Below are 26,621 nucleotides of genomic sequence, written 5' to 3'. Positions count from 1 at the left end.
TATTTTGAAGGCTTTTTTTTTTTTTTTTTTTGTCTTTTTGCCTTTTTCTTGAGCCACTCCCATGGCATATGGAGGTTCATATGCTAGGGGTCAAATTGGAGCTGTAGCCACCGGCCTACACCAGAGCCACAGCAACACGGGATCCGAGCCGTGTCTGCAACCCACACCACAGCTCAAGGCAATGCCAGATCCTTAAACCACTGAGCAAGGACAGGGATCAAACCCGTAACCTCATGGTTCCTAGTCGGATTTGTTAACCACTGTGCCATCACGGGAACTCCCAAAGACTTTTTTTAACTAAAGAATTTGGGCTTTTTACTATGAGTTATGGGGAGCCTCTGAAAGTTTTTAACTGAGAGACTATCACGGGTAAATATAGATTTGTGATGGTTCTCTGTATGAAGAACAGATTAGAGATGGCAGAATAATCAGGAGGTAAATCTAATAATCCAGAAGAGGGATGAGTGCAGTGGCTGTGGCTGAAAAAGTGGCATTATACCATTTTCAAGAGGTTGAATCAAAACAATTTGATGACAAATTAAATTGCATGGGGTAGAGAGCAAGAACCATGATCTGACTTTCAGGATTCTGCTATGAGAAGATAGTAGCATTTTTCATTAAGCTTGGAAATAATAAAGTAGGATACGAAGTTGGGTACTGAAGAGATCAGGTTTTAAATGCTCAGTTATTGAGTTGAAGATTCTTTTTGACCTGAAGGAATTGTTTTGTGAAGAAGAAATTTCCAGAAGGCAATAGAATATATACATCTGTAATTTAGGAGATAATAATGTATTGGATATATATTTTGGAAGTCATCAAATTTCAAAATGATGTTAAAATTATGGGAGTATGCAAAATCCACAAAGGAAATAATTTAGAATGTGATAATAATCTAAAGAGCTCCAATATTTGAGGCAATATTAGAGTATAATTATTAAGAACCCAAATATCTGATGCAGACATTGGAGACAGAAAAGCGATTTTTTTTAAAAAAGGAAAAAAGAATGGTCCTTAATCTTAGACCATAGCCTCATATCTTAGAATAGAGAAGGGTTGGGTCTCAGAGGGAGGAGCAATGGAAACCTAACAAAGATTGAAAAAGACAGAAAAATCCCAAACCAGAAGGTACAGACTTGCTAATTGGTCCAATGACTAATGAATTACTGGCTCCAGTGTATTTTTTACATATTTTTAGAAAATCTATTCATATATCAATGAACACAAGTTGTTTCTCTGTCTTTGCTGTTGTAAATATGCTGCTGCAATGAACACTGGGGTACATATATCTTTTTGAATTAGTGTTTTCATTTTCTTCAGATAAATACCCAGAAGTACAGTTTCTGGATTATATGGAAGTTCTATTGTTAAATTTTTGAAGAACCTCATTCTGTTTTCCATAGTGGCTGTACCAATTTACATTCCCATCAACAGTGCATGAGGATTCCCTTTGGTCCACATCCTCACCAACACTTGTTAATTTTTGTCTTTTTGATGATAGCTATTACGCATCTGTTCTGTGACACCTCATTGTGGTTTTGATTTGCATTTCTCTGATGATTAGTGATGTTGAGCATCGTTTCACATGCCTGTTGGCCATCTGTATATCTTTGAAAAAATGTCAGCTCAGGTCCTCTATTCATCTTTTGATAGGATTGGGTTTTTTTTTTAATTTTAAATATTGAGTTGTATGTGTTCTTTATATATTTTGAATATTAACCTCTTACCAGACACATCATTTGCAAATCTCTCTCCCCATTCATTAGGTTGTTTTTTTTGCTGCACAAAATCTTTTTGATTTGTGTCCCATTTTTTGTTTATCTTTTTGTTGCCCTTGACTGAGGAGACCTATCAAAAGATATTGCTAAGACTAGTGTCAAAAAGCATAATGCCTATGTTTTCTTCTAGGAGTTTTATAGTTTTAGTTCTTACATTTAAGTTTTTAATCTATCTAGAGTTTATTTTTGTATAAGCAAATGGTCTCATTTCATTGTTTTATATGTAGCTGTTCAGTTTTCCACACACCATTTATTGAAGAGATTATCTTCTCCATTGTATATTTATACTACCTTTGTCATAAATCAATTGATATCTATGTATGGGTTTATATCTGGGCTCTCTATTCTGTTCCACTGATCTGTGTGTCTGTTTTTGTGCCAGTACCATACAGTTTAGATTACTATACTTTTGTAATACAGTCTGCAATCAGGAAGCTTGATACTTCCAATTTTGTTCTTTCTCAACATTGCTTTGGCTATTCAAGGTCATTTTTGGTTCTATAAAAATTTTAGGATTATTTGGTTGTCTTAGTGCCACTATGCTTTGCAGATAGCATTTTTCCAGCAAATATTTGATTACAATAAATTTGTCATAAAATAATTTTCTAAAATATGAGAAGAAAAATATGAGAAATATTGTAATGAATAATTTGTTATGCCATACTTATAAGTCACAATTTATTAGAGTGTTTATATTTGAATGGAAAATATTCTTCCTGTTGAAAAAAATAAATTCAGGCAAACAAATATTATACATATAAAGGCGTATCATAATGTCATCTGATACCTGAGATTTGTTGATCAGAATTTCCTGTCCTTTTGTATTTGCTTTGGAATTTTGTGTTTCAACCCAAAGTCACTTAACTGTAGTTTGTGAAATGTGAATAAAAAATAGTTAAAGATATGAATCTAAAATAGTTAAATATTATTTATACTGAAAGTTCTTTCTTGGGATTACTTCTAGCCAAGAATCTAGAAAGATTCTTAAAATTTATCAGTTGCTGTTAACAACATCCACTTGAATCTACTCACTTATTTAAAAACAGAGAATAATTTTTTCAAATCATCTAATTTAAACTATTCTAACCAGAAATTGAATACACTAATAGAGACTCCTTAAAATGTAAAATATATATAAAGAATATATATATTCTTTAGTTCAAGCCAGTCAACTCTACATTGAGAATGGCTTATCCTGGAAAATTCATTGTAGAGAAACTAGAAAATATAGAGCCCTCTTTTTTCTGGGGGAAATTTTGTTCTCTAGGAGACATTTTGCTGTCCCTCCTGAGAGAGGGGCAAATTAATGGCATACATTGAATGAAGACTAGTGAAGTCGGTAAAAATCCTACAATGCATATCTCAGCCGTCCACAACAAAGATGTATCTGGACCAAAATGTCAATAGCACAACTGTTAAGAAACCCTGACTGAAATAAAATAGGCACATCCTATCATTTCTTTTCTTTTTTTTTTTCACAGCTGGTTATTTCTGGCTTTCCCTAGACACTAAGGGTTTAACTCTGTCTCAATTTCCTCTTCCTCGCTCTCTCTCATTTTTCACATTCTTTTCTCTCTAATGTACTTCATTGATGAAGATACATTTATATTTTGATAGCAAAGGACATCTCCTGGTAATTAGAAGTGAGCACTAGAAGTTGTGAGAAATAAAAGCCTAAATCAAGAGGGTGTAGTAAAGGTTGCATCAGCAAGACAAAAAAAAAAAAAAAATTCAGCAATGCTATTTTAAAGATATTTCAAATTGTCCTAAAAATTAATTGAAGGATTCTAATACGGACTATTTCAAAAACTTCATGAAAATCAGCCTCAGAGATAATATAAACAAAGACATAAGCCAGTGTCACTGAGTACAAAGGACTTTAAATTTGTCTACACTTTGCACTTTAAAATTGTTCCCTCTCCATTTCCTTGATTAACCTTTGTGAGGAATCCCCCAGATTTCAATCACTCATATTCCTTTGTCTTTGCTTCTATCACTTTAAGCAAAAAATAATATAATTGTACTTTCCCTTTCATTTGTGATTCCATAATATCCTTTTGCTGGGTTCAATACATTATTTTTTATGCTGTTGTCCCCCTTTTGGTGGTAAAATAAGCGTAACATAAAATTTATTGTCTTAACTATTTTGAAATATACAGTTCAGTAGTACTAAGCATATTCATATTTTGCCACTATCACCCCCTTCCATTTCCAGAACTCTTTTCTTCTCATAAAATAAAAACTGTGCCCATTCAAGAATGGTATAGGTAAATAATATTCATCTAAAATTTTGAAAGAAACTGTACAAAATACAATATGATAATTTCAATTGTCATTTTTTTTTTTTCTTTTTACGACCTCTCTTGCAGCATATGGAAGTTCCCAGGCCAGGGGTCGAATCAGAGCTACAGCTCCAGGGCTACGCCACAGCCACAGCCACACCTGATCTGAACCGTGTCTGCAACCTACACCTCCATTGCAGCTCACGGCAATGCTTAACCCACTGAGCAGGGCCAGGGATTGAACCCACACCATTATGGATACTAGTTGGGTTCATTACCGCTGAGCCACAATGTGAACTCTTCAGTTGTCACTTTTTATGAGTTTAATTTACTCATTTAAATTCTACCCATAATCTTTTCCTTTGGATCTAATTGCTCTCTATAGGAAATTTCTCTTAAATTTGACTTCACATTCATTTACTGCATTAATTAATTGAAGACAGGGGAATAAGAAAATGCGAAAGAGTCTCATTACTGAATTAATTGAACAGGAAAGTTGAGATATGAAATAATGAAAGAAGAATAAAGTGTATTTCCACAATCAATTGATCATTTTATATAATCTTCTCCTTACATTATCTCATTCTTCCTATTAACTATTTTATTTACTTTTGCCATGCATTCCTCCATGTGTCTTGTCTGATACAAGCACACAAGACTAAATTTTTCTATTTTCTACTTCCACTGTATTTTCACAGACACAGGCAAAGCTACATCCAATCTCTTATTTCCTGGGCTCTATGACTTCACATATCTATTTTAGACATTGGTATATATGGTTTTACATATCGGTAAAAAACATACATTTTACATGTTGGTGAAATACGGAATTTGTACGAATTCCTTGGTATTCAGAATGCACCCTGTGAACAGAGCATTTCAAAATCAAATGCTTACAAGTGCCAAAAAAGTGAATAAAGTGGCAGGTGTAAGTACCCAGGTAAATGGAAAGGACTGGAGAAGAGAGTTGTAGGGCCTCTGTGAGAAGGGACCAGCTCCCACTCAGTTCTTGGTGTCTCCATGCGTTTTGTTTTTTTCCTAAAGAACCCAGAAATTTTGTTTTCATACAAAATTTCCCCTTTTTATGGCTACCCCCACTCCATATGGAACTTCCTGGCCCCGGGATTGAATCTGAACTCAAGCAGCAACCTACTCAGCAGCTGAGGCAATGCCTGATCATTTAACCCACTCTGCCAGGCTGGGGATTGAACTGGCCCCTGTGCAGTGACTCAAGGTTCGGCCATCAGGTTCCCAATTTTTATTTTTATTTTTTTTTATTTTTTATTTTATTTTATTTATTTATTTTTTTTGTCTTTTTGCTATTTCTTGGGCCGCTCCTGCCGCATATGGAGGTTCCCAGGCTAGGGGTCGAATCGGAGCTGTAGCCCCCGGCCTACGCCAGAGCCACAGCAACAAAGGATCTGAGCCGCTTCTGCAACCTACACCACAGCTCACGGCAACGCTGGATCGTTAACCTACTGAGCAAGGGCAGGGACCGAACCCGCAACCTCATGGTTCCTAGTCGGATTCGTTAACCACTGCGCCACGACGGGAACTCCATGGTTCCCAATTTTTAAATGCTTACACACCATAGACCAAACCAATCTGCATGCTAAATGTGTTTTTTAAACCTCCAGTTTCCAAATACTGATCTAAAGAGTCTTATCTATTTTTCACATCAGGCTGTACATAGAAGAGAGGTTGTCAATGCTCTGTTTTATAGAGTTTCTCCACAGACCCTCGTGAAAGATAGAGTAAATGCTCCCTCCTCTTTGACTTTAAAAAATACTTTAATGTTAACTAAACTTTTTTCTAAGGATACATATATTTAAATTGGAAAGGTAGAAAACTTTTATTTCTCTCTAGCTACCACATCTTTCTTTTTCCTCTCATAATTATTCTTGTCTCAACATAGGAGACTCTGGGAATATTATACTTGCTAAATTTTATTATTCCTCTTTATTATTCTTTTATTATTCCTCTTTATTTATTATAAATACTAAGTTTGAAATGGTATGTCATCTTTCAACAGATATGTACAATGGACTGGTATGTTTTAAATGAATATAAAATTATCATAGACTACATAGAATATTTTTCAACAAGGATTCTTAATTTGCCATCAATTATGTTTCTCCTACCAAATTACATGTTGAGAATCTGTGTGTTGGTTCCAGATCCCCAAGCCTATCTTTTATTTTTTTCAGCGCACGGGATTCTTTTTTATAAAGTACTATAAACAATTTTTGCTGCTCTAGCTACTAAGTTCTTGTTTCTATGAAAGAACCATATTATATTCTGTCAATTTAATTTTTTTAAATTTATTTTGTTAGCATGCATTGGTATCTTGACTTAAAAAAAATTGAGCTCTACAAAAGTTATCCAATTTTGAAATTTCAATGAAGAAACTTGACATTTAAAGGAACACTATAATAAATATTTTACAAAACAAATAATGAATCCCTATTTAATTTACTCTTTTAATAGAGGATTTTGTAAATGTTAGATAGGTTTATAGCAAATGTGCGTTTCCCTGGCATCTGTTTAGACTCTACTTGAAAAAGACATAGGAGTCATTTTATGTTATTATGAATTATTCAGATTTCCCTGCTTATAATGTATATCCTAATACCCAAAGTTAATGCAAAAATATCTGAAGTCATGTGTGTGAGTATGGGTGCATGTGTACAGGCATGCGCTCATGCACACACAAATATAAACAAACACACACACATAATTTTCCTACCCGATTTCAAGACAGCTTTAACAATTTCCACGTGAAGGATCTATTTCTATTTGAATATTTCAGATAATTACTGTAGCTAAGAATTATTTCTGGGGATCAGGGGGCAGGATCTATACTTAGGCTGTGTTAACAGGGGGCAAAGTCTTGGTTCTCTGTGAATCTATGATGTCAAGACCCAGTTTCTTGTCTCAGTAGGGACATTTAATATATAATTGACCTTTACCTCAAATTCTAAAATTGTCAATTTTCTTTATGATAGCCTCCAGTTAGGAAATTAATCAAAAGTTTAGGAAAATAAATTAGTTATTTAACTTTTGTCACTCAGCACTAAAAATAACATGAGAAATTTTTTGCTGCTGCTTAAAGAAATATGCAGTGTATTTTTTTAAAATTTATTTGTTATATCTTTCACTCCAGCCCAAATAACTTGAACATCTCAGGGACACTGACCCGCATACCAGTCAGTGCTGTACTCACATAAGCAATCACAGTACAGATTTCACTATCATTTGAAAGTTTTTTTTAAGATGACCTAAAACAGAAGTTCCTTTTGTGGCACAGTGGAAATGAATCCGATCAGTGTACCATGAGGTTGTGGGTCTGATCCCTATCTTTGCCCGGAAGGTTAAGGATCCAGCATTGCTGTGAGCTGGGGCGTAGTTCACAGATGCAGCTCAGATCCCATGTTGCTGTGGCTGTGGTGTAGGCCAGCAGCTGCAGGTCCAATTCGACTCCTAGCCTGGGAAACTTCATAAGCCGCGAGTGAGGCCCTAAAAAGAAGAAAAAAAAAAAAAAATGACCTAAACTGAAATCCCATTCTTAACTGTTCCTCCTGATATTTTATATCTCTTGCTTCTAAATTTCTGCTGGCCTCAGTCTTTATCTTTACCAGGACAGAGACCTCTCATTGTCTCAGTTGTTCACATTCTTCCTCATCTCCTAATACTGACATCACTTGCCTCTCTTCTAAATTAACTCTATAACCAGCTGCTAAAATTTTACTTTTCCAACTCGTCTTTTGCCAACATGATCCCCCTTGCCAACCCAAAGTATTACATTGCTCCAATTATGGAAAATCATTGGACCTTGCTCTTCTGGATATTCTGGAAAAAGTCACAAAACAAAACAATGATGAATGAGCAGATGCACTATCAGCGTATTCTTACATTCAAATAAATAAAATTATAGTCTTTTTTAACAACTGTTTCATATTTTATCATTGATTCTTTTATTTGTAACTGTAACCCTTTTGCAATATCAACTGGGAACTCTCCAATCCAATATCCTCTTATTTAGAAATGTTCTACTTTTGTATAGCCTCACAACATCCTCACTAGCAGTATACTCCCTTCTGTTTTTTTTTTTCTCCTTTATCTAGCTAAATACTAAACTGACCCACTATAGTTTATCTCTGTGAATCCCCTCTTGACATAAATACCAACCCTAGATAAATTCTGCAACTCTCAGATGCAGTGACTAAATCAGAAAAATTGACTATTTTTAGGAAAGAATGATATAAATGGGTTTATTTGTTTCACTTATTTGTGATGAATAAAAAAAAGCAAAAACAAAAACCTCAAATGGGTACTTCAAAATCCTCAGCAGTCTCCTCTATTTGGCTTGTTAGCTCCACTTCCCACAAGGATAATTTCTTAGATTATCTTCTTTACTCTGATGTCCCAATCTCCCACACCCTTTTCTTAATAAACACTGCTGATGACCTCACCCAAATTTTCACTTCTCAACAAACCTATAATCCTATCCAGATTGCCCCATCTACTTCTTTACTATTTTTTATAATAAAAGTAGTGTCTTTTCTTCTACCAAAGGCCAATCTTTCACAAGTGTTCTGAAGCCCAACCTTCTGACTCTCCCCTAAACTCTGCTTCTTTTCTTTTCTCCTTCCCTTCTACAGCAATCATGTCAGCATAACAACATCTTCTAGTATCTTCAACCATTATGTACCAGTAAAAAACTGCCCAGTCCCACACTCTCTCCAACTACGTGGGCCATATCCTTGACTTCTCGCAAAGCCAACCTACCCAGAAGATGTGTCTGCACAGGCTAACTTCAATTTTGTTTTTGCAGTTGCACACTGGGATCCAACCCAATCTCACTCTTTCCCTGCTACTCCATTTCTGTCAAGGTCATCAATATTATAATGATGTTTCTGTATTCAGCTTACTCGGTGTCTTACCAAGTTAGCCAAACCCATACACCTAAAATTCTCTTCTCTAATGGCTTTCCAGACTAACATGTTTTGTTTTCTTTCCTTACCTCACTGACCCTCTTTTATGGTCTTCTTTGCTGTTTTCTTCTCCTTCACGTGTTTCTACTGGAGTTGGAGTCATTTGCGGTTTACATTTGGACTCTCCTCCCTATATACAGTCTCTTCCATACACTACTCAGTCCCTCCCAGAAGTGGTAAACATATACATATTGTTTTGAGAGAAATACATTCTGCAGTTGAGTAAATTAATGTAGTTCTTATACAAAGACATGTATTTTACGTTTGGGGTTAAGGTCTTGCAGTTAAAATTAGATTCTGGGAATAAAAACTGAAATTTTTAGCCACCTGTTGAATAAATTAGACAGCCTCTTGATCCTTTCACTGTAAGCATTCATACCAGGACTGTGATTCAAAATGACATGAAATAGTATACGTAAACATTTTAACTTAAAAACTTTGCCTGCTTCCTAGACTTCTATTTGCATTCTTTATATATTTCTGTGTCACCAGATTGTATATATGCAGGAGTTTCATAATCTTAGTGAAAATGTCAATTTCGACAAAACATTTTCGTGTTTAAAAAAAACGAAGTGCTCTATACCAAATAAAGGGTAACATTTTTGTAGCTGGTCAATTAAAGAAAGAAAAGTTTGTAAATTTTCTATAAGAAAAATGGGGCTGGAGTTCCTGTCGTGGCGCAGTGGTTAACGAATCCGACTAGGAACCATGAGGTTGCGGGTTCGGTCCCTGCCCTTGCTCAGTGGGTTAATGATCCGGTGTTGCCGTGAGCTGTGGTGTAGGTCGCAGACGTGGCTCGGATCCCGTGTTGCTGTGGCTCTGGCGTAGGCCGGGGGCTACAGCTCCAATTCGACCCCTAGCCTGGGAACCTCCATATGCGGCAGGAGCGGCCCAAGAAATAGCAAAAAGACAAAAAAAAAAAAAAAAAAAAAAAAGAAAAGAAAAGAAAAAATGAGGCTGTGAACCATTTCCTGAACTTGGCCGGCTTTATATTCTGTTTTTCATAAAAGGGTGATGCTCACCCATCATTCTTTGAATAACACTTCTTCCTAATTATCTCATATATTTCTTAAATCCTAACTTTCTTGACACTTTCTCACTTTTGCCTGTAACTTTTTTGAAAGTGCTACACTTTCTCACTTTTTCCTATTTTGATTTCTTTCTTGAGTTTCTCACATTTTTTTATTCTCAAAAATCTATTCTGAAAAATTTATTCAGCTATATCATCTTTTAACTAACTCTGTTTTCACTTGTGTCTAAAACTTTTTTTAGTGAATCCACTTCATTTTTAGTTTGAATTTTTATGGTTTTCCAACTCTAAATTATGTATATATATGTATCTATGTATATATAAGATGTATATGATATATATAATATGATATATATATATATATATATATATAAAACTGCTTGGTCTGTTTTATGATCTCATGCTATTGACTTACATTGTCAAGGTTTTTAAGAAGGTATTTTTAATATATTCAATACAAAACATGCCATCTTTTCAACATATTCCAGGTTTGAAAATTTTGGGAGTCTTTGTGTATCTAACACACTTGTTGTTTTAGCTAACTCCCACATATGGTGACTTATTCTCTTAATTTATGTGATTTTCTTTTTAACTATGACCCACAATTTTTTCTTGATATTTTATCTCTGAAAGTTAGTTGAGACTTTGAAATATTTCTTATGTGGAATATTTGCATTTGCATCCGCCAATGCTTTATGGAAAACAAACTAAATTCTTAAATTTATTTATTTTTTTACCACTGAGATACTTTAATTCTGTCATTAAACTTACATGAGAGCTTGTGTTTCAAATTATGTATTTTTTTAATCTGTATTCAAGTTTAATGTCAAGACAAGGCAGTTTCCTTCTTCATGATACATTTATTTCTTAATTGTCCTTAATTGTCTTAACCCTAATATTGAGGAAGAAAAATATTAGAGAAAAATCATTTTTAATTTTTTTCAAAAAAAATCAAGGTATTTTACAAATAGATACTAATTAATACAGTGTGATTTTGGCACTAAGCTAGACAAATAGATAAATGAACCCAAACAGCAGTCCATACATGGAACTTGACAAAAGTGGTATTACACATCAGTGGCTAAATGATTTTCCATTTTCTATTGAGTAAATACTGCTGGGAAATAGTCCATCTATAGAGAAAGATGATATCAGATGGCTATGTTACTTCATGTAAATATAAAAATTTCCAGTTGATGAAGATCTAAATGAAATGCTATTCATTACTGAAAAAAAAGAGAAACAATCTAAATTTCCATCAATGATAAAGTGGATAAATAATGTTTGGTATCTTCATATGGTTAGATATTATACTGTGTTTTAAGTAAGTGCATTAGGAAATATATATACCCATATGTTTTAATCTCAAAAGATAAAAAGATATTGACATATGATTTAACATATAAATTTTAAGAACATGCAAACTAAGATTATTTTTCATGGGTACATAAAATGTGATAATATCAAATGCATCTTAAACAAATAATTTTAAGTGATTGGCATTAGAGATTAAAGATAAAGAGAGTTCTGAGACCATATTTCTAAAGATTAATTTTTAAAGAAATGATCATAAGGCAAAATATTAAGATTTGATATAAGTGGGGTATAGGTAGGCATGTCTACTGTAACATTTCCCTCTCTCTTCTTTTTGCATTCTTGAAATACTTTCAAACATATTAAGTAGGTTAAAAAGAAAACAATGTATATGATTCTCTTTATCCTTTTAACAAAGTGTAAGATCTTCACTGAAGTAGGGTATCTTCTTGGAGGCCACCTGCTGCTGAGCATGTTCTGTTAGCTCAGATGCTTAATTCTTTGCATCAGTTATGTACTCTAGCTCAGATGCTTAATTCTTTGCATCAGTTAATATCCTCTGCATTTGCAACAGGAGATAAAATAAAATTTGTGTTCCCTTCTCTAAATGAGAAAATCATATGCATACTTGTGATTTTCACTCTATTAATTGTAATAATGGCAGTATTGAGTCTACTAGAGGGGTGGAAAAGCTAAGCAAAGAAAGAAAAGATTGACATCTCTGAGTTTCTCCTTCTCCAGACACAGCACACCCCCCTCCAGTCTTGTGTTGTGTCATCATGGTGGTTCTGGCAGTGGTTTGGTCATCCCAGATGAATGGTAATATTTACGTCTATGTGGCTTTGATATTTATTTGAATGTGTGTGTTTCAATTTTATATTGTGTTCTATTTTTCCCACTTCAAATCTTTTCTGTAAGTAAGCAGGGCATAAATTCAAAACTAAAAGCAAGTACTCCTGAAAAGGCTTCATGATGCACATCCATGTAGGGATCAAGGCCACACGCTTACTAGAAATGATGCAAACCCACAGTACCATGTAATTCAGAAGATCATTTGTAACTGTGTGAGGTTAATTTATTTACAATAGAGAAAAGTGACCTAAAGTTTGAATCGTGTATAGAAGTTTCCCTCTTTTCAAATAACTTAAGCTTTCAACTATTTTTCTTTAAAAACTGATGCTATAGGGCTGTTGGATTCTTTTCTGTGCCTGCCTGACTGCTGAAATGTAAAATTTCTGATAGTACAGCAGCAGTGACTGAGCAGATAACTAACAGCAGGATTCAGTAACCCCTAGAAGAAGATCTCAATGGTGTTTCTAAGCTCTGAACTTGATTCACAATTTAGATGTAAATGCTGAGGGAAGCCCTATGAAGTCAGTCTTTTTCTGAGTCTAATTTCCTAGGAAAAATGTATAACACATTCCTGGGTTTTACTTGCCTTTTTTTTCATCAAAAGAAGTTTTTTAGTGGTATTTGCTTACGCCTGTGCTTGTTCTCACCATGTGCCCCTCCAAACTCTAGATTTCCTCTGCTTTCCCTGGAAGATAATTATACTTTAATACATGAATACATTTTTTAACACCATAGACCCTCTTCCATTTAAGCCTGTGTCTGTATCTTCAAAGGGATAGCTCCAACTGCTACAATAATTCTGGGGATATGAGGCAATATATACACAAGTTCAAGAATTCTTCCTGAATATCTTACTTCAAGTAACTCAAGCTGGGAACCCCAGCATGGCCTTTCATTCCTCTGTCTCTTACAACCATGTAATCAAGATTCAGCTCCTACTGATGCTGATTCTTTCATCTTTGCATCTTTCTACATCTCTCCTCTTCTTATCCCCACAGCTTCTATCCTAGGGCAGATCCTCCTAACAGTTTATGCAGACTATTACAGTAACTTGCTGATGATTTCTCACCTTTAATTTGGACCCATATCCTCAATCCCATCACCCACCGAACACACACGCTGCTTTTAAGATTGCCTTCCCTAGCAGTGAGATCATTCCTTTTCCTTAAAAAAAAAAAAAAAAAAAAAATAAGCCCAAGCATTTTACATAGTATATTAAGACTTTCACTCTATCATGGATTATATGTTTGAAGATCTTTTTAATATTATGTTAAATACTAAAGAGCAAATGATAGGAATATATGAATTACTTTCCATTTCCTTATTTTAATTTTTAAACTATATCTTCTAAAAAGATTCATAAACTCAAATATTTACTTAGCCCATCTGCTGATTTGCTAATTAGGAAAATGAATATTTGTAGCATCTAGCATTTCAAACAGTTTATATCAGAGGAAAGCAAGAAAGTAAGTGTACGCAATTCAAATAAATAATGTTAAATATCAAACTGTAATTCACCAAACTGTATTTTAACCAGGAAAACAGGAAAATACATTCAGGACAGATTTTGAATTATACTATTGGCTACCTTGTTTTTGAAAACATATCATGCAGAGAATATAGAATAAGAGAAAATTCTTTTTAAGGTATTGAATGGTAAATTTTAGTTTTCAATTGTTTTGCTAATGGAGGTGACTATACAGAAATCTAGTAATACCTTCAGACTTTACCATTCTGAAAATCCTAGGGCCCTAAAGAATTATGCTAAATCTACTATGCCTGGCCTCTATAAATGGAACAGCAAAGCCTGTATGACAACACATCTGTTTATAACATAGTTACTGATTTTTTTTTTTGCTTTGTTTTTTAGGGCTGTACCTGTGACATATGAAAATTCCCAGGCTAGGGGTAGAATTGGAGCTGCAGATGGAGCCTATTTCACAGCCACAGCAACACAGGATATGAGTCATGTCTGAGACTTACACCACAGCTCTTGGCAATGCCAGATCCTTAACCCCCTGAGGAAGGCCAGGGATCAAACCCCAATCCTCATGGATACCAGTTCATTTGTTACCACTGAGCCACAACAGGAACTCCTGGTTATTGAATATTTTAAGCCCACTCTTGAGAACTACTGCTCAGGAAAAAAGGATTCCTTTCAAAACACTACTGTTCATTAAAAATGCTCTTGGTCACCTAAAAACTCTGATGGAGATGGACAGTGAGAATCATACTGTTTCCATGATTACTAACACAACGTCTACTCTACAGCCCATGGATCAATGAGTAATCTTTACTTTAAAGTCCTATTATCTAAGAAAAACATTTTGTAAGGGTATAGCTACCCTAGATAGCGATTGCTCTGATGGATCTGGACAAAGTCAACTGAAAATCTTCTGGAAAGGATTCACCATTCTAGATGCCATTAAGTAAATTATGATTCATGGGAAGAAATCCAAACATCATCATTAACAGGAATTTGGAGGAAGTTGATTCCAACTCTCATGAGGAGTTCAACAATTCAGTAGAAGAAGTAACTGTAGATGTAGTAGAAACAGTGAGAGATCTAGAATTTGAAGTGGATCCTGAAGATTTGACTGAATTACTGTAGCCTCATTATAAACTTTAACAGATGAGGAGTTGCTTCATATTATAGATGAGCATAGAAAATTATCTCCTGAGATGGAACCTGCTCCTGGTGAAGATGCTATGAAGACTACTGAAATGACATAAAGGATTTAGAACACTACATAAACTTAGTTGGAAATGAAGCTGTAGAATTTCAAAGAATTGATTCCCAGTATGAAAGGCACTCTACCATGGGTAAAATGCTATCAAACAACATTGCTTGCTACAGAATATATTGTGAAGATTGTTGTAATGACAACAAAAGAATTAAAATATTACATAAACCCAAGTGATAAAGCAGTTACAGAATTTGAAAGGATTAACTCCAATTTTGAAAGCAGTTCCACAGTGGGTAAAATGCTGTCAAACAATGCATGGTAGGGAAAAAATGTTGCAGAAAGAAGAGTCAATGGAAGAAACAAACTTTATTTTTGCTTATTTTCGGAAATAGCAACAGCTGCCCCAACCTTCAGCAATTACCACTCTGATCAGTTGTTTCCATCAACATGGAGGCAAGACACCCAACCAAGAAAAAGATTACAACTCAGTGAAGGCTTATATGATGATTAGCACTTTCTACCAGTAGAATGTTTAATTAAGGTGTGGACATGTATTCAGGCAGAGTGCCACTGAACACTTAATTGACTACATTGCAGTATAAACATAACTTTTATATGCACTGGGAAACCAAAAAAATAACGTGACTGACTTTATTATGACATTTGCTTTATTTGGATGGTATGGAATTAACCTGCAGTGTCTCGAAGGTATGCTTTGATTCCATTAAAACAGTGTTTCTTAAAGACTGAAATAAATTGTAAAAGTCCTTTTTTTCTGCAACAATCATAGACATTATCATTGCTTTTTTCAATTTAATCATTTACTCACAGGTACAAAACAGTAATGCATAGATATGAATGTCTAAGGGACCTTCACACTGTGTTGAACACAGCTAACTAACAGGCATCAGGGTGACAATGACAGTAGAATGCACATTACAATTCTCTTTTCCAAGGGAATATCATAGAGGAATTTAAAATCTAAACGAACCCTTAGTATACATAAACTACTAGTACATTGTATAGTCTTCCTAACAGCAATGTAAATTAGAAACAGACCCCCCTCATTTTCCCACACCCTCTGTCAGTAGCAGGCATATATTATTACTACCTTCATCAACACATCACTACTCTGGAGGGAGATGAGTTGTGATGGTTGAGAAAGGTACTGAAGGAAGATGAAAATATCTCCCTCTTCTCTCCTGAGAGAAATCAAATAGACTTCAATTGTTAACTCTTTTAGACAAGGATAGTATCTCTCTTGTTTGCCCCTGTATCACCAACGCTTAGCCTGATGACTTTGAGAATTCCTAGTGAATAATTGTTTTTGAAGTAATTAATGCACTGACAAATTTGGAACCAGTTAATACACCTTCAAAGCAAAGTGCCACTGTCTCTATGTTCAGTGGGTTCATATGGAATATATTAAAAAATGATATGAAGAGATACACAGACCTTCTTAATGTTGGCAGCGAGCAGATGGATTGCAAGATTCTTTACTTCTCTAGTTCCCATGGTGTTCTGTGTAAGACCATGTACCTCCCGTCCCCAACAACATCATTACAGAATCTAACTAAAAGCAGCATAAATAAAATATCTTGACAAGTATCCAGACTCTCTATTCTAATTGGATATCTACCCAAGGGCCCTCCTATTATTAAAAAATGGAATGACATTACTGTTTTACTTTATTTTCACAGAAAGGAAAAGATCACTATGAAATGCTTCATCCCATGTGGAAGAAAAGAATTCCATCTTATTTGTGGGTATGTGAGAAATAGCTTAATTTTACTGATAAAATCTGCATGCCCCTAAGTTTTTTGCTTTCACAACACAACACAATTTGTGATATTCTGTTTCATGTCTCAGTTCTTTAGTTTATCCTTTCCCTGAAATGATCTATAATAGTCTCCTGAGCCAGAGTTGATTGAACAGTGCATACCTATATTTTAAAATTTAGGATGGGCATTAAATCCCTTGGGAAGCCTTCTCTGACACCATAATTCTACAACAATAGTCCCTGCATGTCTCTATAGACTTACTATAGAAAGTGCTATAAATATAATGGTTTCATTAAGCAGATTGAATTCATTGGAGTTATAGGCCCAAGATTATTTAATTTTTTTCTAATATATCCTTCTAGCTGTGCTTTATTGAACCCTTCTTTCTCTGAGTTGTACACTCTATTTGTAAAATCATCATTCCATTCTCATTTCATAAAATAATTTACTCAAAGATTTAAGTCCCTCAACCCCTCCATGCCCAGTGATTGAACATATTTCTACACAGCAAATGAGATACTGTACTTCCTTTCTTAAAGGGCTCTCCAGTGATTTCCTGGGGACTCCCTCTCTTACCTTCAATAAGGGGCACCGGGTGAGCCTCTGATCCTCACTGAAAGGGAAGTAAAAGGAGGGAAGAGGGTAACCTCTCTTCTAGGATGACAAAGCCCAGATTCCCTTCCCATTCGAATGCTTCTGCAGGTGCAGACTTCCAAAATACACATACTATTCTGCATGTGTGCCCAAAGACTCTATGAGGATTTTTTTTATACTTAGACTTGTGTAATTCAAGGAAGGTTATCTATACTCTAATTCTCTGTACTATTAAAAAATTAAAAAGCAGACTGAAAGCAAAAAACTTAGGGGCATGCAGATTTTATCAGTAATTTATACCATAACTTACCTACTAGAGAATGATGCCCTTTGTTCTCAGGGTACCCTCCCTAGAGTATAAGTCCAGTGAAGCTAGGGCTTGTGGCCTTTTCATATTTGTATCTCTAGGTAACCTTCAATTCTTTAGATTAGAGTAAGTGCTTCTTGACTTAATGACTAAATGAAATTAATTCTCTGTTGAATTAACAATCTCGAGATACATTAATGATATTTTTTTGGCCGTGCCCATAGCATATGGAAGCCCCTGGGCCAGGGATCAAACCTGCACCACAGCAGTGGCCCAAACCACAATGCTGGATCCTTAACCACTAGGCCACTAGGGAGCTCCCCAGATGTGGTACAGTATTAACACAGAGATGTCAGTGTCTCTTCTATAAGGTATTACACTATGTGACTTATGGTTACTTTCTTAAGACCTCAAACTACCCTTCAGAGAAGATATGATTGTCAATTTGTTAGCAAATCAAGGCTCAGAAAAAAAATATCTGATAAGTTTTACCTTTAGGAGCAGAGTCATTATTCACATTTAGGCAACCCGGGGTGAGTTCCTGGAGTCAGTTTGATCCCTCAGTTTATACCTTGTCTACTATAATATAATGCCTTCAATGAAGGGCCCAGAAAGAATTTTTTTTTAGTAAATTGTCCATTGGCACAATATATATGTATGCACACACACACACATGCACACACACGTGTGTGTTTTATTATACATGTATTATGCTCATGATATACATATGTGTACATAATATATATGGTAATCATATAGCTATATCATATCTATATAACCATGATTTTCTATATATGCAGTAAATATATAAATGATACTTTATATTTCCTGCTTTATTTTCTTCCATAAGGATGTGGAAGCAATGAATCAAATTGTCTGAAAATGACTCTAATATTTCACCCCTGGTTGCATAGATGTTGAGCTATCAGGTACCCTCTCCTTTGCTCAGTGAAATATGAAGTAATCAGACCTAGCTTCTCAAGTACTGGAATGTTCTCTTTGCAGGAATGACCAAAACATCCTTTGGACCCACATGCGTATAAGAGCTAGACAACTGACATTCCCATTCGTCTCTTGTAAACAATTGACAGTAAACATCAAGGTTTTCCAGCAGCTTATTTATTCTTCTAATGACAAGGCTGATTTCTTTCTTTCTTTTTTCTTTTTTTTTTCCTTCGCTTTTTTTAGGGACATACCTGAGGCATATGGAAGTTTCAGGCTAGGGGCTGAACTGGAGCTATAGCTGCCGGCCTACGCCACAGCCACAGTGACACGGGATCTGAGCCATGTCTGCGACCTATACTGCAGCCAGATCCCTGACCAACTGAGCGAGGCCAGGGATCAAACCCGCATCCTCATGGATACTAGTTGGATTTGTTTCTGCTGCGCCATAATGGGAACTCCCAATGATCATTTCTTATGCTGTTTCCCATAAAATGGGAAAGACATGGCAAGTGTCATTTATTTGTGAATGTGGAAGCCATACCTCACTTAAAAGATACCTGAGTATTTGTCACTAGGAGATGATGGGAAGCTGAGGGTGTGTACATCTCTAGCTTTCTTCCTCTGACCTTGAGTAAATCTCCTTTGTAAGATAACATCTATAGCTGAACACATATAATGCTGTGGATGTCATCATGAAACCTAGTGTGTGATTTCATAAAAAAATAAAGAAATGATGTCAATAGGAAAACTATTTCAAACAACAGATAAATGATTACAAAGGCAGATTTAACCAAGATTTTAATATGAAAGACTGAACAAAATGGTCTTATCTTCCTTTTCTTTTTAAAATTAATCTTGCCTTTCAAAGAAATACAGCTGAAATCCTATAGGTTTTCCATCATCCTTGAAAGATTGAAATCATAAGAAGGACGAGCAATAGGGGGAGGGGGACAAGAGTGGAGAAAAATAACTGAAACAACTACTGGAGTTCCAATAAACATGGTTCACTAGCTTGTCAGTGAGAATTCAACGGCCATTAATGTCACCATTCCAAAAGAAAAATTACCCCCAGTTTATCTATCAAATCAATATCTACACAGAAAAAGGAAAGTATCATAGATTGTAATCAGCAAGCAGCTCAATAAATTGCCTGAGGTTCCTAAGCCACATTAATCAGAACCTTGTTTTAACTGATATTAATGCAACATTTTCTTAAATTGTATTGAATATTCACCTCTGTTATATCAGGGATATTTTTGGAATCCTCTAAATCATTAAATTATGCTCCAGAATTCTACAGAGGTGAGGGGCATGAGTGGTGAGACAATATTTACATATTTCCTAGGTAATATTTAAAGTTCATGTAAAATTTCATAATGTGATTGAATAATTATATTAATGCTGAAGGAAAAATAATTTATATTATCTTCATAAAAATGATGCATCATGATTGTGTTATATTGAATAAATCATTTTCTTCCTTACTGATTCTTGTTCTGCTACTATCAGTATATGTTTCCTATATCTCAAGCATTGAATGCCTTTAAAATATTTAAAAGAAAAATCTTTTATTCACTTAATTTTTCATTTATAAGCTATTATTTAGCCCCAGAACCCACTGGTGAAACTCCATTTGTTATAAAAACAGTTTTCATTAACTGGACCATTTGGACATCCTACTTGATGAGGTAAAGCATTTTAAGCCACTCCCTCCCATACACCTTTCAAGTACGAAGTCTGTATTTCCCTGAAGTGAAATGTTTCTGCTCACATAATGCCTTTCCTGCATTTTCTTCTCAGACACTTTTCTGCTAGGGGCCAGTTATATTCCTGCTAAGTATAGATATAAAAAGAGCAAGTAGGGAAGGCTTTGCCTTCTGGAAATACTTTATTAATACTGAACAAGTAAGTGAGAAATAACCACCAAAATGCTGAGTGGGATGTTATGAGATCACGAGGATTTTGCAAGATGATTTTTTTTTTTAATCTAGTTTGCAGACAAGGTTAAAAAATGACTATTTTAGAGTGCTAGGTGGATCATATTATCACTTTTTTCTGTCTCTCTCTCTTTTTTTTTAAAGGCCACACCTGCAGCATATGGGAGTTCATAGGCTAGGGGTCACAGCTACACAGCGACAGCAACACCAACACAATATCCTTAACCCACCAAGTGAGACCAGGGATCAAACTCACTTCCTCACAGAGACTTCAGGTCCTTAACCTGCTGAGTCACAATGGGAACTCCATGGGTGGGTTATTTTATTTAACAGTTTCTTTGGGGTTCGAAGAGGGAAAACAAACAAACAAAAAAAAAACCTTCTCCAAAGATTATGTGTGCTGGACTTCTCTTGGTTTTTCTAAGTTACCCCCAAAAGCCTCATAGTCCAGGCCTAGAAGCATCAAGTGGCAGTAACTGATGGTGAGCATCAGGTAATGGACCAGGTGAAAGAGTAAAAGAAACATCCTCTATCACATGCAGTGTAGGGTGTGATGGGGATAGCAACTAATATGAAAAGAAAATGATAATAAACCACAAGTGATTCAAATCTCATCTATCCCAGTTTGGAAAGAAGGAAGTGCTTTTTGTTTGCTGGGTCTAGTGATTCGGTAAGTGGTAGTTTGTATCAGGTTTGTACGTTATATTTTATGTTTCTGTTTTTTTGTGATGTGACACTATGTTGGATTGACCTCTAGATTGGAACAGTATGGTCCAACAAGGCCTAGTAACATTTTATGAAAACATTGTGGGAAAGTATGGAAGGGGAAATAGAAATGTAATAAAAACACAATACAGTGGCACATTCTCCTGTCTATGACACCAGAGAAAATGCTGTAGAAAAGGAAGCTTAAACTGATACCTCTTGTATACATAAGAATTAGCCAGAAAAGATAAGATAGGAGGATGTTTCACTCAGAAGATACATGAAGGTCCAGAAATGAGAGTTTTAGATGAAGGCTTTAGTTGTGTGTGGTTTAATTTCCAATATTTGAATATTTCTAGATAATTTCCCTTATTAACTTCTAGTTTGATTCATTATGGTCTGAAACCATATTTTGTACAGTTTTAATCCTTTTAAATTTGTAAAGGCCTGCCTTACAGCTTATGTTATGATCTACCTTTTTTTTTTTTAATTTTTTTTTTTTTTTGTCTTTTTGTCTTTTTGCCATTTCTTGGGCCGCTCCCACGGCACATGGAGGTTCCCAGGCTAGGGGTCTAATCGGAGCTGCAGCTGCCAGCCTATACCACAGCCACAGCAACGCTGGATCGTTAACCCACTGAGCAAGGGCAGGGACCGAACCCGCAATCTCATGGTTCCTAGTTGGATTCGTTAACCACTGCGCCACGACAGGAACTCCATGATCTACCTTAATGAATAGTCCACGTACACTTGAAATGAATGTGTATTCTGCTGTAATTGAATATGGCGTTACTGATCAATTGGATAAATTAGGTTGATGGTATTATTTAGCTCTTCCATAGTCTTGTTTATTTTTTGTATTGAGCTACTGACCATGGAGAAAGAATCTTGAAGACTCCATGTGTAAATGTAATCCATTTATTTTTATTTCAGCTTTATCAGTTTTTGGTTTATGTCTTTTGAATTACTATGGCTTCTTAGTGAATTCATGCCTTTGTCATTATGAAATCTCCCTATTTATCTGTGATAAGTTTCCTTGTTTTGAAATTTACTCTTTCTGCAACATAACTACCACAGTCTTTTCATTAATATTTGCATGTTTTTCTCCCCCATGCTTTTATCTTTAATAAAATATTTTTAGGGTAGTATATCATTCAGTCTTGTTATTTTACATCATCTGACAATTTTTGTCTTTTATATAGTGTTTAGACTGTTTTTAATGTAGTTATTTTTATGGTTAGTTTTTGGCTCACTATTTTACTTTTTAAGTTTTGTTTTTCTCTCTCATTTTCTGTTCTTCTCCTCCCAATTTCCTATCTTCTTTTTGATTATTTTACTGTTTTGTAGAATTTATTTTTAACTTGTATTTTTTTCCTATAGTTTTTATTATTTTATTTGATACATGTAATATACATATCTCTTTATAGACTCTTCGGAGTTAATAGTTTACCACTCCAGTTAAAATCTAGAATCTTATAGCTGTACAGTTCCTTCAAATCATATATAAAAGGCTTAGGAGGGGGAAATAGTTCATTCGGAGGCTTTTCCTTCCTTCCTTACATTCCAAGTTTATTTCTTTTAAATTTCCCCTTAGTTTGAAGAACTTTATTTAGCTTTTCTTTTAGATCAGTTCTATTGGTAATTGAAAGTCCTCTTACTTTTTCTTCATCTGAAAATGTCTATTTTGCTTTTTCCTGAATGATATTTTCAATATGTATAATACTCCATATGATATTTCTTATGTTTCATTCCCTTAAGAATAGTGGTCCTCTGTATTCTGTTGTATTCCATTTTTATTTTTCTGGAAGGAAATATGAACACATTTAAATTTTAATTTCTTTTTTATGTAATGTGTCATTTTTTTCTGCCTTATTTCAAGATTTATTCATTCTATTTGTTTTTTGCTAGCTTTATTTTGATGATTCTGAAGCATGATTTTCTTTAAGTTTATCCTTTTGAGGACTAGCTGAGCCTTTTAATCTGTACACGTATATCTTTTATCAAATTAAGTTTTCAGCCAGTATTTCTCCAAATATTTTTCCTTATCTGTCTCTTTATTTTTCTCAATGACTCAAATGTTAGACTTGTTGATATTATTCCATAGTTCCCTGAGTTTCTGTTCATTTTTTTTTTCAATCTTTTGTTTCTACTCTTCAGAGGGGCTAATTTCTTTCAGCCTTGTCTTTAGGCTTGTTTATTATTTACTCTGCTATCTCTTCTCCATTATTGAACCCATTGAGTGAATTTTTGTTTTAGATATTATGCCTTTCAGTTCTTTAATTCTCATTTAGCTTCTTCTTATTGTCTGTCTTTGTTTCTCTTACTGAAAACATATTTCATACATTTCTAGAATCTTCATTAACTTATAAATTATGATTATAATAACCATTTTATAGCCTTTGATATATTCTTCTTTTAGCAACTGTTTTTATTCTTTTCTATTCAAATTGACATTTTCCTTCTTTTTTTTGAATTGTGTCCTGGATGTTTTTGTATCATGTTGTGGGATTTGAGTCCTGTTAAAATCATCTGGAGAATGTTGATGTGTATGTGGGAGTGGGGTGGGGTGAATGCCTGCTCTCAAAAAACCCAGTTAGATTCAGAATACAACCTTGATCCCTTCTTCTATGTGAAGTGGTTCCAATTTCAAGTTCAGTTTTCAAATCTATTGCTCTGCTCTTTACACCTGCGCTACGCATGTACCAGGTTAATTCAGGACTTAGCCATTGTCTTATCAAAGAGTTCATTTGTCAAAGTCTGTGCTGTTACTTTTTTCTGGGTCTGTTCTGTGCATGTGCAGCTCAAACTTGGTGCACGTGGAGCCCAAGACTTGTATTGCTCTGCACACAGAATTAGTGGATAAGCTTCTTTAACTCTTCCTTTTTGTGATTTTCCCCATATTCTGGCTCCTGGAGGTCCTTTTTCCCACTTCATCTAGCCAGAAAGACTGGTTTACTTCAGAGTATAAGCCCCTGTGCTCTTGTTCAGCTGTGAGCAACTGGGACTGCCTTCAAGACAACAGAGTAAGAAAAAAAGAGTGAAAAAGAAGAGTTTTCTAAAACACACTGTTTGGTCCTCAGAGAACTTTTTTCTTGATTCCTCTGGCCAGAGGATTTGATTTTCTCTCTGGATTTTAGGTACCCACAGTATTGTTTTTCTTGAGATAGTGCAGTTTAGCAAAGGGAATAATGTCTTGCCAAATCTGAAAATTAAAAGAGGAAAAAATAACCAGGAAACTTACCACTGATTTTGTCATTCAAGTTTGGACTTTCCTTGCCAAACTTCCTCTGATTCCCTACTTTCCATGTCCTTATATTTCGCCCAGAGTTTATAGTTGTAATTCATGGAGGAGATAGGCTGTTGAGGGCTTACTCTACCTTGACTGGCTCTAGAAGTAAGAAGCTGATTATGAAGGACCTATGGAAGATCCAAATGGTTGTCTCTGGTTATATCTATACATCCAGATCTTAAGAGCTCTCACTGGGTTCAATTCGAGATTCATGCATAAATAGATAAATCCTTAGAAGTAACTGAGAATATACAATTGGTAAGTGTAAAGTGAAGAAAGAGAGCAGAATCTTGACCCCAGCAACATTTAAGTAACATCTGAAGAAAGAGCTGCATGAAATACAGATTGAAGAGGATAAAAAAACGTGTGTAACAAAAAAATTACAGAGTTTGGATTCTCAAAATACAAAATACACAATGTTGGATGCCACAGAAGTTTTGGAGAGTGAGATTTTGAAAATAAATTATTAAAAATTTGAAATTCTACCCAGAGATCAACAAAGATTAACATCTGAAAAGCATCTGTTTGATTTAAAGACAAAGATAGTTACATAAAGTCATTAGGACCAAACGGTAGTGACTGACAGACAAATGGAGCTGAATTAGATACTTCAGGTTTAGACAATGTGGAAAGGGATGTGGCTTCAGGAGGGAGAAGGGAGGTCAGTAGCTAAAGAAAGAAGTGGTTTTAGATAGAAGAAATTTCTTTCTAAGTTTTATTTAGTAGATTTTTTTTTTGTTTCTAAACTGGAAGTGGCCTTAGTTCTTCAAAATGCTAACAAGAAGGAACCTGCAAAAACAGAAAGGCTAAAAGCAGAGAAAGGAATGAAATCTCTGAGATGGTGGTAAGAAAAGGAATCCTAAGCACAGGCAGAGCCACTCATTAAGAATGAAGAAAATAAAACTTTGGAATAATGAAAACTCCAGAAAACTAATGAATTCCAGGCATATAAATTCTTATTCCTGAGTTTACTTCTGAGGAACCCAAATTAGCTAACTCTAAAAGTATTTATCTAGCCCTGATTTCACATTCTTCACGGAAAACCAAAATCATTCATCCAAATGACTATTTTTTTTTATCTCTACTATTTAAAATAATAAAGATCCCAAGCCTACGATGTTCAAAGCAGAACAGATGATTTTTCCCTAATGCTGTTCTTCTTTCAATCTTCCTCTTTTTAGTAAATTAGAACATCCCCCTTTCAAGACAAATAATCATCTTTCATTTCTCCCTCCTTCTTAGTCCAAACTATGAGCAAGTAGAGTTGATTCTGAGAGTTCCAGAATTTGTTAAAACTCTGTCCATGTACTTTTTTTGTACTTCTATGGCTCCTGCTAAGCTCCTATTAATTCTCCACCTGTATTAATACAATCATCCCCTGATTTCTCTAATTGGTGCATCTCTGCAATCTAATTAATTAAATAACAGCATGAGAGATATTTGTAAATGCTCTTGAAGTGATGTCTTTTGCTATTTAGAAAACCTTCCGTGGTTTCTTGTTGAGCTTAGAGAGAAATTCCTGTTTAATACCATGCCTGCATGCAGGAAGACATGAAATAAATATTTAACCACCGGTGTGGAGTAAGCAATCACCAGTCAGATGATACACTGATCACAATGTGTAATGCTGAGTCCTTAATGGTGGAATATCAACTTTTCCTGCAAGATGCACAAGCTCACCCTCTCCATTTCCCATTCTTCCCTGTCATTCTGTCCTTTCAAATATCCCCTTTGTCCAGAATCTTCCCATGGCTGGTTCTCCCCTGCCCTTCATATATTATCTCAAATATTATTACATTCTCTGTGAGGCCTTCTCTTACCAATTAATATCAAGTCCTTACCTTGCTTGGGCTAGTCACTATCTCACCTCTTTGTTTCATTTCTTCCATAGGACTGAAACCTATATGAAATTATTTTTTACCTTGACTTGCTTCTTTTGTTCCCCTCAAACAATTTAGGTTTACCAAGATCATAGATCTTTAACTTGTATTCTGACCACTGTATCCACAGAACCAAGGACAGTGCCTGGCCAATAGCAGACATTTAATGCTCACTTGTTGAAAGATTGAAGGCATGAATAAATGAATGTAAGAATACCTGCATGGAAGAAAGTGGTTCTAAAAACTCTAAAA

At 35.0% G+C, this 26,621-nt stretch overlaps 1 protein-coding gene across 12 annotated transcripts in view; it reads right to left on the bottom strand.

The window, feature by feature from the left end:
- The window catches only part of LOC146406165 (uncharacterized), an 888,277-nt gene that overhangs the window by 271,624 nt on the left and 590,032 nt on the right, over window positions 1-26,621 (bottom strand). The window lies entirely within an intron of this gene.

This window comes from Sus scrofa, chromosome 1 (assembly GCF_054392235.1).
Source record: "Sus scrofa isolate SSC_HxYL_T2T_F1_AM1 chromosome 1, Sscrofa_HxYL_maternal_Yorkshire_Landrace_v2.0, whole genome shotgun sequence".
In the NCBI taxonomy this organism is placed as follows: Eukaryota; Metazoa; Chordata; class Mammalia; order Artiodactyla; family Suidae; genus Sus; species Sus scrofa.
Note: the sequence above shows the minus strand (reverse complement) of the source record. Positions and strands in the feature narration are given on the sequence as shown.